This window comes from Oncorhynchus keta, chromosome 18, assembly GCF_023373465.1.
Source record: "Oncorhynchus keta strain PuntledgeMale-10-30-2019 chromosome 18, Oket_V2, whole genome shotgun sequence".
NCBI lineage: Eukaryota > Metazoa > Chordata > Actinopteri > Salmoniformes > Salmonidae > Oncorhynchus > Oncorhynchus keta.
In genome coordinates this window covers 21,890,045-21,904,769 of record NC_068438.1, presented here as the reverse complement: position 1 = coordinate 21,904,769, position 14,725 = coordinate 21,890,045, and the positions used below count along the sequence as shown (strand labels likewise).

At 43.3% G+C, this 14,725-nt stretch overlaps 1 pseudogene; it reads left to right on the top strand.

Annotated features, from left to right (window-relative positions):
- The first annotated feature begins 3,761 nt into the window (after positions 1-3,761).
- LOC118396972 (Na(+)/citrate cotransporter-like) lies at positions 3,762-13,615 on the top strand (annotated as a pseudogene).
- The last annotated feature ends 1,110 nt before the right edge of the window (positions 13,616-14,725 follow it).

Sequence of the window (14,725 nt, the reverse complement as noted above, 5' to 3'; positions counted from 1 at the left end):
ATGTCCTTGTTTTTGAAAGAAAAGCTAAGTTTTTGTCCATTAAAATAACATCAAATTGATCAGAAATACATTGTAGACATTGTTAATGTTGTAAATGACTATTGTAGCTGGAAACGGCAGATTTTTAATGGAATATCTACATAGGCGTACAGAGGTCCATTATCAGCAACCATCACTCCTGTGTTACAATGGCACGTTGTGTTAGCTAATCCAAGTTTATCATTTTTAAAGGCTAGTTGATCATTAGAAAACCCTTTTGCAATTATGTTAGCACAGCTGAAAACTGTTCTTCTGATTAAAGAAGCAATAAAACTGCCCGCCTTTAGACGAGCTGAGTATCTGGATCATCAGCATTTGTGGGTTCAGTTACAAGCTCAAAATAGACAGAAACAAAGACCTTTCTTCTGAAACTCGTCAGCCTATTCTTGTTCTGAGAAATGAAGGCTATTCCATGAAAGAAATTGCCAAGAAACTGAAGATGTCGTACAACGCTGTGTACTCTTCCCTTCACAGAACAGCGCAAACTCGCTCCAACAAGAATAGAAAGAGGAGTGGGAGGCCCCGGTGCACAACTGAGCAAGAGGACAAGTACATTAGAGTGTCTGGTTTGAAAAATAGAAAAAGATTCCTGTCTTGCAGGAAATTATGCACAGAATGAACAGTATGGCTGGTGGCATTGTAATTCTGGAGGATCATGTCATTATGAGCCTGCAGGAAGGGTACCACATGAGGAATGAGGATGTTTTCCATGTAACGCACAGCTTTGACATTTCCTGCAATGACAACAAACTCAGTCCGATGATGCTGTGACACACCGCCCCAGACCATGACGGACCTTTCACCTCCAAATCGATCCCGCTCCAGAGTACAGGCCTCTGTGTATTGCTCATTCCTTCGATGATAAACGCGAATCCGACTATCACCCCTGGTGAGACAAAACCGCGACTGGTAAATGCCAGTCCTGTCTGGTCCAGCAACAGTGCGTATGTGCCCATAGGCAACGTTGTTGCCGGTGATGTCTGGTGAGGACCTGCCTTACAACAGCCCTACAAGCCCTCATACCAGCCTCTCGCAGCCTATTGCGAGCAGTCTGAGCACTGATGGAGGGATTGTGCGTTCCTGGTGTAACTCGGGCAGTTGTTGTTGCCATCCTGTACCTGTCCCGCAGGTGTGATGTTCGGATGTACCGTCCTGTGCAGGTGTTGTTACAAGTGGTCTGCCACTGCGACGACAATCAGCTGTCCGTCCTGCCTCCCTGTAGCGCTGTCTTAGGCGTCTCACAGTACGGACATTGCAATTTATTGCCCTGGCCACATCTGCAGTCCTCATGCCTCCTTGCAGCATACCTAAGGCACGTTCACACAGATGAGCAGGGACCCTGGGAATCTTTCTTTTTGTGTTTTTCAGAGTCAGTAGAAAGGCCTCTTTAGTGTCCTAAGTTTTAAAAACTGTGACCTTAATTGCCTATTGTCTGTAAGCTGTTAGTGTCTTAATGACCGTTCCACAGGTGCTTGTTCATTAATTGTTTATGGTTCATTGAACAAGCATGGGAAACAGTGTTTAAACCATTTACAATAGATCTGAGAAGATCTGAGAAGTAATTTAGATTATCCTTGAAAGACAGGGTCCTGAAAAAGGGACATTTCTTTTTTTGCTGAGTTGAGTGACGAAAAAGTGTTAAATAAATCAAAATATATGATATATTTGAGATTCTTTAAAGTAGCCACTCTCTTGGCATTCTCTCAACCAGCTTCATGAGGTAGTCACCTGGAGTGCTTTTCCAACAGTCTTGAAGGAGTTCCCACAAATGCTGAGCACTTGTTGGTTGCTTTTCTTTCACTCTGCGGTCCAACTTATCCCAAATCACCTCAATTGGGTTGAGGTCAGCTGATTGTGGAGGCCAGGTCATCTGATGCAGCACTTCATCACTCTCCTTCTTGGTCGAATAGCCCTTACACAGCCTGGAGGTGTGTTTTGGGTTTTTGTTCTGTTGAAAGCAAATGATAGTTCCACTAAGCGCAAACCAGATGGGATGGCGTATGGCTGCACAATGCTGTATTAGCCAAGCTGATTAAGTGTGCCTTAAATTCTAAATAAATCACTGACAGTGTCACCAGAAAAGCACCATCACACCTCCTCCTCCTCCATGCTTCTCGATGGGAACCACACATGCGGATATCATCAGTTCACCTACTCTGCTTCTCATAAAGACACGGCGGTTGGAACCAAAAATCTCAAATTTGGACAGATCAAATGAGAGATTTTCACCGGTCCATTGCTTGTGTTTCTTGGCCCAAGCAAGTCTATTTTTATTATTGTAGTCCTTTAGTATTGGTTTCTTTGCAGCAATTCGACCATGAAGGCCTGATTCTTGCAGTCTCCTCTGAACAGTTTATGTTGAGATGTGTGCGTTACTTGAACTCTGTTAAGCATTTATTTAGGCTGCATTTTCTGAGGCTGGTAACTCTAATATCCTCTGCAGCAGAGGTAACTCTAGGTCTTCCTTTCCTGTGGAGGTCCTCATGAGAGGCAGTTTCATCACAGAGCTTGATGGTTTTTGCGACTGCACTTGAAGAAACTTTAAAAGTTCTTGAAATGTTCCGGATTGACTGACCTTCTTAAAGTAATGATGGACTGTTGTTTCTCATTGCTTATTTGAGATGTTCTTGCCATAATATGGATTCGTTATGATTCCATAGGTGTTATTTTATTCTACAATGTAGAAAACAATCAAAATATAGAAAAACCCTTGAATGAGCAGGTGTGTCCAAACTTTGGACTGATACTGTATATAAACAAATACTTTTACTCAAGTAGTATTTTGCTGGATGACTTTCACTTTTATTTCAATCATTTTCTATTCAGAAATCTTTACTTTTACTCAAGTATGACAATAGATTACTTTTTCCATGACCGATTTCTGCTGTCTGTGCAGGCCCAGAGGACTACACAGTGAATGGTCACAGAACACCATTACACTTCTTGGCTAATCATGTACAATTGCAAACATGATTCGTTTTAGGCAAGTAAATGTGTTGTTATCTATGAGGTGTACAGCTAGTAAAGGGTCTAATTTCTCTGTCAGAATTTGAGTTCTGAGTTCTGAATTTGAGAATCAGTTCCATTTGAAAAAGCTGTAATCAAAAGCTATAAACAAATGTTCAATTTAATTATATAATAAATATTGAGATAACTGGTCATAGTTTACTTACATAATTGTTATCGTTGTTTATTCTCTCAGAGAGAAACAAAATCCGTCATTAATCTTAATTGACGTGATATTGAAAACGTTGTAGTAAAGGTATTCAGGACCCCACCACCATTAAGTCTCTCTCTCTCTCTCTCTCTCTCTCTCTCTCTCTCTCTCTCTCTCTCTCTCTCTCTCTCTCTCTCTCTCTCTCTCTCTCTCTCTCTCTCTCTCTCTCTCTCTCTCTCTCTCTCTCTCTCTCTCTCTCTCTCTCTCTCTCTCTCTCTCTCTCTCTCTACCATTGTGATCAGGAGTCCCATAGGACGGTTCACAATTGGTCCAGCGTCGTCCGGGTTAGGGGGGGGTTTGGCTGGGGTAGGCCGTAATTGTAAATAAGAATTTGTTAACTGACTTGCCAGGTTAAATAAATGTTAAATAAAATAAAGAATATCTGCTGCGGGACTCCCCGTTCCTCCCCCTTTCACTCCCCCCCTTCCCCTGAGCTGCTCGACGCAAAACAACACGTCCCTAGTACTCCAACTTTCTTTACCACAGTATCGCCTTAAGTCAAAGGATGGCAGCATTTCTGAAATCTCTTGGGAATCTGAAGAATAAGATTGTTCTATTCTGTTCCCCGTTACTTCTTCTCCCGCTGCCTTTAGTCATTGGAACAAAGGTATGTCAATTGTCACACGTTTTGCACAGATTTATACACACGTTTTTCAACGAAAATATATTTGATGTATCTTGTAAGCGGGTTTCATATTTTTGTTTAATGATATTGTTTAATTTGTTAAATGCAAAGGAGTTGGTCATTTCTGACTAGTTTTCTATATTTGAACGATGTTTGTATATTTACATTTATCATAAACCTTCAACTAGACACGGTACTGAAGCAGGTCTAACTGCATTCCGTGGTTGAGAGACATTTAGTCATTGAACATAGGTTTTGTTCAGCCTTGCACCTGTTGATGCAGCCTGAACAGTGAGTTACAGCATTGAACCATTTTCTTTAAAGACATCTATATATTTATCTAGAGTGACTTACAGGAGCAAGTAGGGTTAACTGCCTTGCTCAATGGCACATTCACTGATTTTTCCCCAACTCAGCCCAGGGATTTGAACTAGCAAGCTTTTGATTACTGGTCCAACATTCCTAACCATTAGGCTTCCATCCTCCCTATTCCTTCCATCCTCCCTGTTCCTTCCATCCTCCCTGTTCCTTCCATCCTCCCTGTTCCTTCCATCCTCCCTGTTCCTTCCATCCTCCCTGTTCCTTCCATCCTCCCTGTTCCTTCCATCCTCCCTGTTCCTTCCATCCTCCCTGTTCCTTCCATCCTCCCTGTTCCTTCCATCCTCCCTGTTGTTTTAATCCTATATGGTTATATCGCAAATGGCACCCTATTCACTATAGTGCACTACCGTTGACTAGAGTATCCTGTCGCTTCTGAAGCTGAGACTCTGTCCTTGTGTTGCCACTACTGCATCACACATACGCATGTTATCTTTGTCTTATCCTTGGTGTGTAGTTTCAGTGTATCAGAATCAATACTAACGTTATCACAACTAATCTGTCACACACACACCCACACACATCATAGAGGACTGCTGAGTTATATGTGTGGTCTGATCAGTGTACAGTTGAGACAAACAAGTGCTGCCATGGATTACAACACAGTGATCTTTAACCCCAAACAACATGTCTCAGTACCAATCAGCTATAATCTATCCCATTAGGCTGTTATGTTCATTTTGTGTTTTATCATTTTTCTGTCCCTAACAACAGTACAGCTCTGCTATCTTAATTTTTTCACTCTGTTGTCGTAGAGAATATTCCTGAGCAGCAGGAAATGCAAATTGTAGTGTATTCAAGGTTTGAAAAGGCTTCTAAAGTTTATAATTTTCACTTTAAAATGTCAAACTTGATTTGCCCTAACAAAAACAAATCTATTGATTATCATTCAAATAATAATTCACAATTCCTGTTGCTGCAGGATTATTGTCCTGCTGTGAGAAGCAGGGTATTACATCTGTATGAGCCAGCAGTATTCGTTCCCAGGTGTGGTGGTGTTGGATGTTCTGACCTGTTGGTGACCTGTTGGATCATATGTATTTGTTGTGCAGGAGGCAAAATGTGCCTATGTGATCATCCTGATGGCAGTGTACTGGTGTACAGAGGCCTTACCTCTGGCTGTCACTGCCCTGCTCCCTGCTGTCCTCTTCCCCATGTTTGGCATCATGCAGTCCAAAGACGTAAGCCTGTGAAGACATCTTTCAATATCATGATCAATTAAACTACAATAAAACTGTACTAATCAAACTGTACTATAGTAGCCTACTGACATTCAATATACTTCGCAGTGGTGTCTGCACATTGTTGTAGTAGATACAGTATTGGTAGATGTTTGCATGTGCATACACAAATGCACCGTGGACCCATGAGTCACTTATCTGTGTGTGTTTTCCAGGTGTGTATGCAGTACCTGAAGGACACCAACATGTTGTTTGTGGGAGGACTGATGGTGGCGGTGGCAGTGGAGCACTGGAACCTGCACAAACGCATTGCCCTCCGAGTGCTGCTCTTTGTAGGGGTGCGCCCCGCTCTGTGAGTGACCCTCAACTAACTAACTAACTAACTAACTAACTAACTAACTAACTAACTAACTAACTAACTAACCCATCAATACAAATCCCCTGCTATGTGTGGGACTATATCTATCTCTAGTATAAGGAAAATCAGTTCATCTTTATGATTATCTACAGGTATGTTATATTGTATTGACCTTGCCATTATACATGATGTGGAAATATTGCCTAACATTTGACTCTCTCAGTGTCAGAGGGTATTCTGCCTTTTACTTGGTCTGATCAGTAAAGTCCTTTGAGAGACTTTGATTTTTTTTGCATACAATATTATAAAAAAAGGTGCTATCTAGAACCTAAAGGGGTTCTTTGGCTGTCCCCGTAGGAGAACCCTTTAAAGAACCCTTATTGGTTCCAGGTAGAACTCTTTTGAGTTCCATGTAGAACCATTTCCACAGAAGGTTCTACAAGGAACCCAAAAGAGTTCTAACTGGAAACAAAAAGGGTTCTACCTGGAACCAAAAAGGGATCTCCTATGGGGACTGCCAAAGAACCCTTTTGGAACCCTTTTTTTCTAAGAGTGTAGAGGAATATACCATTTTATAAGCCTTGTTATAAGAACTTCTAAAAGCTCATACCTACTTATAACAAGTTATAAAGCATTAAACCTGTATGCTATTCTTTAAGTTAAGTGTTACAGAAAATTCTTATTCCACATTTCTTTGCTGAGGCCTGTGTTTCCTCCATAAAGATCCTGTAATTCCCATGATTCTCTATGTCATTCTATGGTTTCCTGTCTCTCCAGTCTGATGCTGGGCTTCATGGGGGTGACAGCCTTCCTGTCCATGTGGATCAGTAAACACAGCCACCACAGCCATGATGGTGCCCATCGTCCAGGCTGTTCTGGAGCAGCTCAACAACTACACAGAGACTGAGATGCCTCTGATCCTCAGCACTGAGGAGAACCCCCAACCTCAGGACCCCACTGACAGCAAACAGACAGAGAAACAGGCAGAGGGACATGGTGAGCACTGAGCAGAACAGTTAATGAACAGTTCATTTGTGAGTTTATTGAAAGGGGTTATTATCCATTGAATGAACTCAGGGCTTATCAAGTAAGCTTATCAAGGAGCGTAGGTATGCGCAGTTTGCAATGCAAATTAGTTTTCTTTGCTTTGTGACTACTTGGGCTATGTTAATGTTCCTATTTGGACTGTTTGCCCAGTTGTGGTGACCTGTTTAGATCCACTTGTGGATGCTATCTGGCGTAAGGAAGCTGCAGACAAGAAGAAGATGTGTAAGGGGATGACGCTGTGTGTCTGCTATGCGGCCAGCATCGGGGGCACTGCCACCCTCACAGGGACTGGCCCCAATCTGGTGCTCATGGGACAGATGAACCAGTGGGTACCTTCAGCTATGGATTGTGTCCTCAGCGTATTTTAGTACATCTTTAAAATCATGTATCTTTCAAATCATATTTTTCTTTATGTGCTAATGTAAATCATATTTTATGTTTCCCTCAGACTGTTTCCTAACAATGGAGATGTCATCAATTTTGCGTCCTGGTTCGGCTTTGCTTTCCCCAACATGATCCTGATGCTGACCCTGGCTCTGGCTGCAGTTTGTCTTCATGCGATTCAAGTGAGTTTCAGATCAAAAGGACATGTTTTATCTTTCAGTCAGAGATCATCCTATTCAATTAAATTTACTACTGAAGTCACCCTTTAAGCCTCAACCCCTTTCTCTCCCTCCATTCCCAGTTTTAAGAAGACGTGGGGCTGTGGGGCAGTAAAGACAGAGAAAGAGATAGCTGTGTACAATGTGATCAAGGAGCAGAATCGTCAGCTGGGCTCCATGTCTTTTGGAGAGCTGAGTGTGTTGGGTCTCTTCAGTTGTCTGGTGGTTCTGTAGTTCACCAGAGATCCTGGCTTTGTGGCAGGCTGGGCCACATACATCTTCAACGCTGATGCAGAGTATGGCTGTCTACTGTTCATAAATACTACAATGTACATGCACAGCATATTACACACGCATAGTATGCTTTCCAAATGGCATCCTATTCCCTTTATAGTGCACTGCTTTTGACCAGGGCCCATATTGCTCTAGTGTAAAGTAGTGTGCCATAAAAGGAATAGGGTGCCATTTGAGACTCAGCCCTAATCAATACATAGAAGACTTGAGACCATTACAAAAACATTATATTGACAAGTTCTACACTATATATGCAAAAGGATGTGGACATCGCTTCAAACTAGTGGATTCGGCTGTTTCAGCCACACCCGTTGCTGACAGGTGTATAAAATCAAGCCCACAGCCATTCAATCTCCATAGACAAACATTGGCAGTAGAATGGTCTTACTGAAGAGCTCAATGACCTTCAACGTGCCACTGTCATAGGATGCCACCTTTCCAACAAGTAAGTCCGTCAAATTTCTGCACTGCTAGAGCAGCCCGTCAACTGTAAGTGCTGTTATTGTGAAGTGGAAACGTCTAGGAGCAACAACGGCTCAGCCACAAAGTGATAGGCCACACAATCTCACAGAACGGGACTGGTGAGTGCTGAAGCTTGTAGTGCGTAAAAATTGTCTGTCCTCAGTTGCAACACTCACTACCGAGTTCCAAACTGCCTCTGGAAGAAACGCTAGCACAATAACTGTTCATTGGGAGTTTCATGAAATGGGTTTCCATGGCCAAGCAGCCGCACACAAGCCTAAGATCACCATGTGCAAATGCAAGCGTTGGCTGGAGTGGTGTAAAACTCGCCGCCGTTGGACTCTGGAGCCGTGGAAACGCATTTCTGGAATGATGAATCACTCTTCACTATCTGGCAGACAGTCTGACGGACGAATCTAGGTTTGGCCAATGCCAGGAGAACGCTAACTGCTCCGATGCATAGTGCCAACTGTAAAGTCTGGTGGAAGAGGAATAATGGTCTTGGGCTGTTTTTCATGGTTCGGGCTAGGCCCCTTAGTTCCAGTGTAAGAAAATCTTAACGTTATAGCATACAGTGACATTCTAGACGATTCTGTGCTTCCAAGTTGTTGGAGGCCCTTTCTTGTTACATCATGACAATGCCCCTGTGCACAAAGCGAGGTCCGTACAGAAATGGTTTGTCATGATTGTGGAAGAACATGACTGGCCTGCACAGAGCCCTGACCTCAACTCCGTCGAACACTTTTGGGATGGATTGGAACGTTGACTCCTAATCGCCAAACAACAGTGCCCGACCTCACTAATGCTCTTGTGGCTGAATGGACGCAAGTCCCCAACATCTAGTGGAAAGCCTTCCGAGAAGACTGGAGGCTGTTATTGCAGCACAGGGGGGACCAACTCCATGTTAATGGACATGATTTTGGGATGAGATTTTCAACGAGCATCGTCATGTTTCTCACTTCCCACATACTTGAAAACTTCACAAGAAAAAAGAAGCAAGAAAACATGAATTGTGTGTCTGAATGCTGACAGATAACCACCCTTTCTTTATCCGTTCTTCCCTCCAGGTATGTAACTGATGCCACAGTGGCAGTGTTCATCGCTGTCCTTCTCTTCGTCCTGCCTTCCAAGCCCCCACGCTTCTGCTGCAGGAGGTCCCGAAGCTTTGACACTGGTAAACCATGTTTTTAAACCACACATAAAATTTAACAAGCACGGTACCTGATATTCAGTATGTTACTTTAATATCTAAGGATATGAAGACTTGAAGACCATTACAATGGCATGTCTGTAACAGGGATTTGGTAACCCCTCTACAGAGCTTCAGTACCCGGCTGGCCCCACACCAGCTCTGCTGACCTGGAAGGTGGCCCAGAAGAAGTTACCCTGGAGCATCGTTTTCCTCTTGGGGGGAGGGTTCGCCCTGGCCAAGGGCAGCGAGGTGAGAGACAAGGGCCAGTATGTACATACAAATGTAGGATCTCCCTCTCGCAGGAGAACTTTCCTGACATGCAGGACATTTCAAACTTTGAGGTTAAAAAAGGTTTCTGAAGTTTGTACGAAAAATGTAGCAACCCCTTCTAAAATGACCATTAATTATAATCCACATAATAATTCATTTCCTTTTGCTGCAGGATTATTTCTATGCTGTAGCAAACTGGCTCAAATTAAGATTCTAGATCTGTACGGTGTAATCCTTGTTTGCTTTCCAGAGAAACATTTTAACCAAAAAAGTCAGATCCCCAATGAGAACTGAATCATTCTACATTTCATCAGGATCTTTGTAACAAAGGGCCATGTTTGATTAGCTAACACATCTCCACCCTGTACACTTCCCAAATACGATGACACATATGGCATATCATGTGGGATCACACAGGTGACATATCAGCTGCTTACTTAGTCACTTCAGTGGAAACGAGTACACTAAAATCCACCTTTCTGTCTTTGCATACTGTACACAGTATGTACAGGTAACTGCCAAAATAAAGGAAACACCAACATAAAGTGTCTTAATAGGGCGTTGGGTCACCATGAGCATATTGCATTGCTTGTTAACTCAGGAACCAAACCTGTGTGGAAGCACCTGCCTTCAATGTACTTTATATCCCTCATTTACTCAAATTTCCTTTGTTTTGGCAGTTACCTGTACATATGTAGATGTATGTGGGCCTGGTAATGTATCCGACAGCATAAGAAGAGTGCCATGGTTGTTTGACTCATTGTATGGTTATGTATGTGCCCCTGCAGGAGTCAGGTCTGTCTATGTGGTTGGGGGACCAGATGACTCCCCTCCACACCATCCCACCCTGGGCCATCGCTGTCACCCTGTGTCTGCTGATCGCCATCTTCACCGAGTGCACCAGTAATGTGGCCACTGCCACTCTCTTCCTACCTGTCCTCGCCTCAATGGTAAGACTCAACACAAAACTCTGTATTAATAACATAATACTAAGCCCTACTACACAATATTACACAATACTACACTACTACACAATACTACACTACTGCACAATACTAATATACAATACTACACAATACTACACCACCACACAATACTCCACTACTACACAATACTACACTACAATAATACTACACAATACTACAATACTGCACTGCTACATTACTACACAATACTACAATACTACAAAGTGCTACACTACTACACAATACTACCGCATTACACAACTGTAAGCAGGAATACAATAGCTGTCCAGTCTGGTAAACTGCTCTGACACTCAGACATGTAGAGTACATGCAGAAGCAGTAGTAGTAGACTACTTGCAATGGGCTGCAATACTGTACAGCTCCTTGATGTGAAGTACAGTAGTTACCAGTCTCCCCTATAGGAGTGCAGCATTGAAACTACTCCCAGTGGAAGCTGGCCTACATGTCCTTGTTTGGCTGCCCTGGCCGGTATTTGTTTGGGTTTAATACATTTGGTCCCCTTCCCTGGGCCCCTTCCTTCTATAGCCACCCTACCAAACACACCAATTAAACTCTGTGGCTTGTACTGGTGCCCACCCCCATCCACACTGACGAATGCTATCACTGTGCCCAGTGACCAAGCACTAAGAGAGGACCCAAGCTGGGCCATGCCGGAATGCTCCAAGCTGGGGTATAGAGAGAGGGATTTATTGAGGTCAAAGCCAACAGGAGAGCATGAAGATGACATAAGTGTGGAAAAGGGTGAGTGAAAGAGGGAGAAGAATACTGTAGGAAGACAAATGGGGTTAGTGAACCAACTACTACTTACAGAGAAGTCTGGGAAAGAGAGGTTACTAGGACGTGTGCTTTTGGGTCCAGCTGCTTGTTTTATGTGTCTGTAACAGACTAATACAAAAATGAATCCAACTATATAATATAACATCCATTATATCCATTGAGGAAGAGCATGACAGAGGGATGAGAATTATGACATGAAAAATGATCTCAGCCAGTATTCATTTTCAAAAGAATTACTGTCGTGTTAATTTTTTGGGGGAGACTAAACAACTCTTTAGAGGCTCACATTCTGATCTATGTTCTACTATGACATTGTGATTCTATACCGTTCTGGAGAAATCTGTGGTGCGTTTCCATTCTGCCTGCCATGACTCAGATCCCAAACAACATAGCATGCATCTTAATTGCATCTTTATTGCACACGCCTAATGGACGATTTTGAACCCTAGAATTACAAACACTAAAATCAGATACTTATGAGCCAGTGATTACGGTGCAGAAAAGCAGCACAGAAGACTAGAGTGTTGTCATTAGGTATGCACTCCAAATGGAACCCTATTCCCTATATAGTGCACTACTTTTGACTAGGGCGCATGGCCTCTGATCAAAAATAGTGTTCTATGTAGGGAAACGAGTGCCATTTGGGACTCACACTTAGCCCAGGCTCAGACAGCTGAAAATGTGTGTCTGTGTCTATGTGTTTATTTCAGTCCCAGTCCATTGGAATGAATCCTCTGTACGTCATGGTTCCTTGTACTCTCAGTGCCTCCTTTGCCTTCATGCTACCTGTGGCCACACCGCCCAATGCTATCGTCTTCTCATTTGGCTACCTCAAGGTTTCTGACATGGTGAGTTAGAGTACACCATTTTACAAAGATAATATTATCTACTGCATTGTCAATCTTTTTTTATTAATTAACAAAAATAATAATAGCAAACAAATCCTAATCAATTTAGGAAACTTCTTATATTGCCATTTACTAATAAGTTGGGGACAGTTGTCCAGTCCTATAGTTCATTTGATTTCAGTATGAATGATGAATGATTGCTAACAGACCCTGAAATCACACCCAGTTGTGCCTCCCCTCTCTAGCTCCCAGGCTAGGACAGGTATAGTGATGAACATCATCGGCATCCTGTGCATCACTCTGGCCATCAATAGCTGGGGCAGGGCCATGTTCCACCTAGACACCTTCCCTACCTGGGCCAACACTACTGGGGTGTGAGGGCCCCGAGGGTCCCCGGGCCAGGCCATGAGGAACACATGGAGGGCCCCTTATGTGCTAGAGACCTCTACCGAGAAAGGAATTAACGTGACTGGTCGTGTTAGTGTGTTGGGTGTTGGGAGAAAAGCCACTTAGCTTCCATTACGAAGGACACTAGAATCACCCTGTGGAAAGAACGATGGATGGATGGGTTTAACTGGAGAGAAGAATGATGAAGGGTGGAGAGTATCACTACTGTACTTTTAATGCTGTAATGTGTGATACAGAATGTCCAGTCCTATTCAAAATGCCCAAGCATGATCTCTATCAAATCAATCAAATGTATTTATAAAGCCCTTTTTACATCAGCCAATGTCACAAAGTGCTATACAGAAACTCAGCCTAAAACCCCAAACAGCAAGCAATGCAGATGTAGAAGCACTGTGGCTAAGAAAAACTCCCTAGAAAGGCAGGAACCGAGGAAGAAACCTAGAGAGGAACCAGGCTCTGAGGGGTGGCCAGTCCTCTTCTGGCTCTGCCGGGTGGAGATTATAACAGTACATGGCCAAGATGTTGAAACATTCATAGATGACCAGCATGGTCAAGTAATAATAATAATCACAGTAGTTGTAGAGGGTGCAACAGGTCAGCACCTCAAGAGTAAATGTCAGTGAACATGTTCTCCCGCTCAGCCCAGTCAAAACTGTTCGCTGCTCTGGCCCCCCAATGGTGGAACAAACCCCCTCACGACGCCAGGACAGCGGAGTCAATCACCACCTTCCGGAGACACCTGAAACCCCACCTCTTTAAGGAATACCTAGGATAGGATAAGTAATCCTTCTCACTCCCCCCTAAAAGATTTAGATGCACTATTGTAAAGTGGCTGTTCCACTGGATGTCATAAGGTGAATGCACCAATTTGTAAGTCGCTCTGGATAAGAGCGTCTGCTAAATGACTTAAATGTAATGTAAATGTAATGTTCTCAACTTCTCACTCTCAGACATAGTTTCTGTTTCATATTAGTTGATCTGTTTATATCTCAAGACTCAGAGTTGCTTAAAATCCATTTGTGGTTTACTGTTTTTGATTAACTTTTCCTTTGCACAAAATAGCTTCTGAACTACACTACATGCCCAAAAGTATGTGAACACCTGAACACACCGCCTGGCTCGCAGTAGGCGTTCCAATTCATTCCAAAAGTGTTAGATGGGATTGAGGTCAGGGTTCTGTACGGACCAGTGAAGTTTTTCAACACCGATCTTGACAAACCATTTCTGGGGCATTGTCATGCTGAAACACGAAAGGTCCTTCCCCAAACTTTTGCCAAAGTTGGAAGCACAGAATCAACTAGAATATCATTGTATGCTGGTGCGTTAATAGTTCCCTTGACTGGAACTAAGGGGCCTATCCCAAACCATGAAAAACAGCCCCAGACCATTATTCCTCCTCCGCCAAACATTACAGTTGGCACTATGCATTTGGGCAGGTAGCGTTCTCCTGGCATCGGCCAAACCCAGATTTGTCCGTCAGTCTGCCAGATGGTGAAGAATGATTCATCACTCCAGAAATGTGTTTTCACTGCTCCAGAGTCCAATGGCGGTGAGCTTTTCAACACTCCAGCCTACGCTTGGTATAGCACATCTTAGGTTTGTGTGCGGCTGCTCGGCCATGGAAACTCATTTCGTTAAGTCTCCCGACGAACAGTTATTGTGCTGACATTGCTTCTAGAGGCAGTTTGGAACTCGGTAGTGAGTGTTGCAACCGAGGACAGACAATTTGTACTCACTACACTCTTCAGTACTCGGCGGTCCCGTTCTGTGAGCTTGTGTGGCCAACCACTTTGTGTCTGAGCTGTTGTTGCTCCTAGACGTTTCCATGGGGAGGCAGGTAGCCTAGTGGTTAGAGTTAGAGTGTTGGACTTGTAACCGAAAGGCCTGTCGTTCTGCCCCTGAACAAGGCAGTTAACCCACTGTTCCTAGGCTGTCATTGAAAATAAGAATTTGTTCTTATCTGACTTGGCTAGTTAAAAAAGGTAAAATACATTTTAAAAACTTCACAATAAAAGCACTTACAGTTGACTGGGGCAGCTCT